Here is a 6,293-nt window from a genome sequence, read left to right on the forward strand (position 1 = left end):
AGCCGGCACCAGGAAGCTTTTACGTGCGCACCCACGCTGGCAGGTAGGCTGGCCGGGGAGCAGGGCTCACCCTTACGTGACAGAGGAGCACAGCGAAGTATCCGCCCTTCCCAGACTAAAAACACAGCGGGGACCAGCTTCATCCAAGGGCCACGCGGGGTTGGTGAAGGGCAATTAAGCAACCCTAGAAAATGTCTGCTTTTAATAAAAAGCAACATCATTTCCCAGCTCCCTGTCATAATCTCACTACTCCTCCTCCGCAAATGTGCTGCATTTCTCATCTGAGAGGAGCGAGAAACACGCAGCCCGTGCCCGGCTGCTCTGTGCCCGGGCACCAGCAGAGCTGTACGTGGAAGCAGCCTCCGAAGAGCCGCCGGCGGCTGCAGGGCCGGGCACACCGGCAGCCTGCACACCGCCGCAGCGGCCGCCTTCGGATCCTCCAGCCCAGACCCAAGGGGCTTCGCTCAAATAGCTCATTTTCTCAGGCTTGTCGCCTTTTGGCCATTCACACCTTTGCTGCCCTGCGAAAGGCTTTCCTTCAGCTCCCCGGGCACCGTCCGTCGCCAGGACACACCAAATCCTTCTCGTCGATGGGGTGGCTGCCTACCTACGGCCACTCTGAGGATTTCGAAGCCAAACTTGGCCAGCAGTCAGATTTCCTGGGGTGGACTGTTTCTTGAGAATGTAATTCCCATTTGGTACTGCGAGAGCTGTCAGAAAAGAAAAGAAAACGCAGGCGGCAGTTTCAAGGCATGAGCAGATGCCTCGGGAGGAGGGAGATATGCAGGGGGACGGTGAGAGGAAGGACTCGATACGGACTCAAAACTGTCGTAAACGACAGCTGAGGACAAGAGCCCCGATCCCCTGTGGGAGGTGGGGAGAAACCAGAGGATGCGAGCTGAGGAATTGCCTGGAGAAAGCGAGGCTGCCGGGTCCCCTGTTACCTGGTTAGGTAATTTGCTCTGAATTTATTAAACTAAAGGCTGTCGGCATGAGGTAACCATGCCGAGCAAACCACATCTCCACGCATGGACAGCTCTGATCTCAAACCTGAACTGTGTTGCGTTTCCATCAGCAAAGAGCCTGACGCGACATGGCGAAGCGGCAGAGCTGCCTCCCAGGGCACGCAGCAGCCGTCCATCGCCCGCTGCCTCGGGCCAGCCCTGGTCTGCGGGGACCAAGGCTGCCCTGCGGTCCTGCCTTTGGAAGCGGCAGCGTGTTCGGGAAGGAGCCGGGACTGCTAGAGCTACAAGCAATACCTTACTGGGTAAGAAAAGGAAAAAGAAATATATCCTTAACCAACAGTAGCGGGAAAAATCCCTTCAGAACAGCGATATTCCCGTTCACCTCTTGCCTGTGTTTACCTGAAGAGACGTCGCTAGTCACCATCCTTCTTGCTGAGCTTTTTCTGTGTCATGTAAACTTCAAAGTAGTAAAGGATTCATGAAATACTACCCCGAGAAATCCTGACACAAATATCATCCTCATACGATCCCGAGTATTGGGGAATCAGAGGAATACAGAAAAATTGAGTTTCTGTGTGGAAAATGCTTAGGTTTTGTTCTTTCTATTAGTTCTTTCACCCAGCAGGGGCTGCTGGGACCTTCTAGCCCTGGAAAGAGTGAGAATTTGGGGTTCAGTCATTCAGCCCTTAGCAGAACAAGCACTTCTACCCTCTGCCTTTCCGCTTCCCTTAGTCCAGTATCCAAAGACTACTCACATGAGGAAAGGGGGAAAAGATGGTTCCTCCATGATCATACAAAAGAGCAAGATTTTACTGTTCCAGCTGCGGGATGGCTTTCAAAGCCCTGTACTTCACCTAGAGCTGGGAAGGCTGCACACGCTCCGCTGGCGAACGGGGATCCGCTCCCGCGGAGCCGCATCGCTTCCTCTCCGGCGAGCCATTTCCCGGCGCACGGACGGAGGGGTATCCATTACGTCGTTTAAAGGAAGGGAGGAAAAAAAGCGCCTTTTCTTGGAAATGGATGTAACAGAGCGTGAGGAAGGTCACAGGGGACAGGCAGCCTGGGAACGGGCAATTCCACCTCCCTTTGATTTGCTTTCCTTTGTTTCGGGGTGAGAACGTTTCCCTTGGCCAGCTCTCGTCCAGCTCCCCCGTTACGTCATATCCAGATTACTCAGTGGATGAGATATTTGGAGCGTTACATCAGACAGATAACATTTGTTTCTATAACTTTATCTTTTTCTCAGACACTTGCGTCTCCATCTTCCTGAGAAATATTTATATAAATATTTATATTTTCCGGAACAGGAACTTATTTATATCAACCTCAGGATGCCATTCACCTTAACAATAAAATGGTTCAAGTGGTCGCTGCAGACCTCCGCAGCATTGCCTGGGAACTTTTTTTGGCTTCTTACAACCACCAGTTCATCAAAACCAGAATTAGGCAGGGGAAGAAACCAGTTCTAGTGAAACACAAATCTGGAAACGTCTCTCGGCCTCGAGATGGCAGCGCTAGCGAAAAAGGGAACCAGAAATCCACCCTAAAATCCCAGAGGTGACAGCATCCACGGCAATGTCAGAGCGCTGCGGCTGAGGCTCGCCTATAAAACCCCCATCGAACACCAGTTTCTGCCTCTGTTTCTAACGAAGAATTTCCAAAGGTCTTACTTCCACCTTGGTGTAAAACAGAGGGAGGATTTTAAAGCTTTCATTTTCAGGGCAGAAAATGTTCTTACTGTTACACACTGGGTCAGGTCAATATATCGCAGAGGTTGTGTACTGTCTGCTTTCATATGCTGCCTTAAGCCATCTTAGTTCTACTCCAGCCAGCAGAAACACGGCCAGTTATTCATGCTCCCGAGAAATCTCTTCTGCTTAAACTTCGTGAAAGTGCAACACGGGGGATGAGGTATGTTTTTGCAAATAGGTTACTTCAGGCAGTGCCTATCACGTGTAATTCATTCATACGAAATTCCCTTCCCTCTCACTGCTCATGTGTCTCATTGCTCATTAATCACCTTAATTTCCTGGGCAGCTGCCAGGGATGCCGTGACAAGAGCAGCATTTACAGCAAAGCTGCTCCAGCAACCCCTGTGAAAGGGAGTTGGGCAAACAGGTGCTGGAAAGGGCTCAGGGAAAGCTTCGATTGCCACACCTGAGGGATCGGTGCTCCCGCCGCAGTGCCCATGACGGGCTCTTGCCTTTCCGTCTGTGCCGACGCCGTCCTTCCCAGCCGGCTGCCAGAAAACTGCTGGGGAGCGGATACCCCGAATCTCCGGGTTTCCCTGCGCAGGGTCAGACCCTGCCGAACTTCTCCTGTCTGCACAGCCCCCAGACCCACGCAGACACCCACACGTGCCCTGGGGAGGGCTGCCAGCTCCGGGCAGGGCTGCCACCCACCACCCTCGTGGGAGCGAGCCCACAGCACATCCCGCCTGCAAAGCGGGAAGCACCGGCTGTGAAATCCCTCTAGCCCCGAGCCACGACATGTCAGCGTCTGCTGCCGCTGCTTCTTCTCCCAGGCTGCGGTTCGATAAAACAGTAAATCCAGCACTGGCATCCCAGCAATCAGATTAAAAAAAAAAAAAAAGAAGAAAAAGAAAACTCAGCAGTGCAGCACAAGGAATTCACATGGCATAAACTTTCCACCAGTTCAAATTTATTTAGAAAAAACACTGTTAAGTTAATTTTGTGCAACTAGACTCCTTGTTCATCTTTTTCGCAGCCTCTGTAAGGCAGCAAATGGTTGCCGCTTGGGAAGACAAACCTCTCACCCCTCTCCACGTCATGATGCCCAGCACACCTCTCCCTTTGCTCCCGGCTGGACGAGGCCGTACAGCCCCGGTGTCCCCTCTGGTCCCCGAGCAGGATGCCCTGCGAGGGACGGGCTGAAGCCGGCACAGCCCGCGGTGCTCCCGGCACTGCAGCCACTGGGGCATCCGCATTCAGCAGCCCACCGCTTTGCGATTCGCTTGCTTTTACTAGACTTTAATGTTTAAACTGTGAAGTCCATTTGTCACCCCAGGAAACCACCAAGGAGTTTTTTTCTGACATAGAAATTCCCTGGCTTTTTTGGCTGAAAGATCTATCGGGCGGATTATTAGCTTTGAAAGCTATCTGTGCCTCTGAGACCTCTGCTGACTCGGAGTTACGGTAATACCGGATAACTTGGGTATTAATGCCAAGTTGCAAATGAGGTTTGCTCCACTGGGCCGGCTCTCAAAAGGAATGAACGTTGGAGGCCTGAAACTGTGTCTGTGGTCTCATAAAAAAGCACAGCTCTCCCGGTTTTCTATTTCTTTGCCGTTAAAGGAATGACTTCATCCTGCCCTTTGGTTGTCCTCTGGTTAAAGTTTGCCTCCCCAGCAAAAGGTTCAGTGGCCTATAAAAGCGCAACTCAAATTTGGAGACTTACCCCAAAATAATACCCCAATATAATACCCCAAAATCCGCACTCCGTCATCAGCAGTAACTTTACACGCCCTTCACCCCGGAGAGAGCGGGGCTGCCGTCAAACACCTCGGCTCAGCCGGCCGCCGGCGGGGCCGCAGCACTTTGCAGCTGTGTCCCAGTCTGTAAAGCCGGTTCCCGCAGTTATTTCACCAGCCCCTTCGCTTCCAGTGAGCCCGAGATGTGGAAATTCACCTGTGGGGTAAATAACTTAAAAAAATAGTGCTTTCACCTTCCAAATCGGGTTTCCCGGCGGGCGGTGATGCCCGTTACGGAGCAGGGCTGCGCTGCCCGTGCCTGCGTGCCGCCTGGCTCGGGATTCCTCTCCTTTCCCTCGTTTCCAGCTTGCTGTGGCTTAGCTATAAAATCAAGCGGAACTGTCAACAGTGCTTCCAAGAAATGAATGCAACCACCAAAAATTGGGCTGGAAAACAAAACCCCTTCTGCTTCCTTTGCAGAAAGTTCATGAGAGCTGCCTGCTCTGCCCCTCCTCAGACAGGCTCCTGTAAATCGATATATTATTCGGTGCTGCTTCTCTGAGCCGAGCTTTGCGATATGGGTGCCCACAGGGAGCAGAAGGGCACATTCATACCGCCAAAGGCAGAAATGCCATCAAGACGTTTTCCTTCCCACGCCGGAGCAGAATCTCTCTCCGTCTCTGAGCTGCACAGCAGAGGATCCAGGTTTTTTCCTGGCCCTCGGGGCTTGGTCCACAGGGATGGCAAAGGAAACTCCTTCTGGACAGCAGATCTGTGCAGCTTTCCAGGCTCTGGCAGAAGGCAGGATCCAGCCAACACCAGCAAAAAAAATTTGCCCTCCCTTTTCTTACTCGCCACTTAGCCACCCTCTAGCCGGGAGCTTGCTTTGACCCTCGTGGCTTGCTTCAGAGCCCTGGAAGTCAGATGTTTTTACCTGGAGCCTCCAGGCTTGGTTCCAGCTTGAAACCCCTTCTGCTAGAAGATGCCCCCTCCACCGTCCACCCCCCAGGTGCCCCCCAATTCCAAGCAGCTTAGCACAACCACAGGAGCTGTCGGTTAGCAGCGATGCGCGGGCTGCTGACCTGCCCACAAATACCTGTATTTTGCAAAGAGAGCAGGTTAATTTAAGCCACCGCAGCCTGCAACAGTCTGACAGCTCCCTAAGGGTCCTTATAAAGCGGAGACTTAGGCAATCATCGGACTTGCAATGTATTGTAATGCTCGGTAGACCTTTTAAATAGAGTGGTCTGGCCAAGACGTGGCTGGATTTAGTTCTGTACTCAAAGACAGAAGTGTGGCCCAAAAAAGTGAATGCTGAACCACCAAAGGGGTTCCCAAGGCTATTTTACTGAATTAATTTCAATCCAGCTGATATGTGGAAGATGGCTCTGTTTAAAGAGAGGGTACCCTTCCCTTCATTTAAGAAGCGAAAGCTGACATCGCACATGCTCTGACACCTTGTAAGTCCTTCACCAAAGCAAAAAGTAGAAGGAGTAAGTTTGTACGTTAATTGCGTAATAGAAGTTACCCGAGTTTAGACTTGCACAGTCAGCTCTGCCGCACCCACAAGCATGTTTATTTGAAACACATCAGCCTTGACTACAAGGACTCCCTAGCACAATAAAATAAAAAACCCCCACAATTCTATTTTTTTGTCTTGTTGGTAAGCTTCAAATCCTCGTTTCTGTTCTGGGTGCATGATTTTCCACTGTTTGCGGCAAGTGCCAGCAGAGGAGCTTGTTCTGCAAAGACACAAACTGGGGACTGATCAGTTCAGGGAGGAAACCAAAAGGCTGAGGAGCCCTGATGGACAGAAAATGGGTGCCTGACGTGGAGTGACAAACATCACCTCTCAGCAGCAGCCAGAGGTCTGAATAAAAAAAAACCCAAACTGCTCT

Source organism: Phaethon aethereus (genome assembly GCF_964289735.1).
Source record: "Phaethon aethereus genome assembly, chromosome: 13".
NCBI lineage: Eukaryota > Metazoa > Chordata > Aves > Phaethontiformes > Phaethontidae > Phaethon > Phaethon aethereus.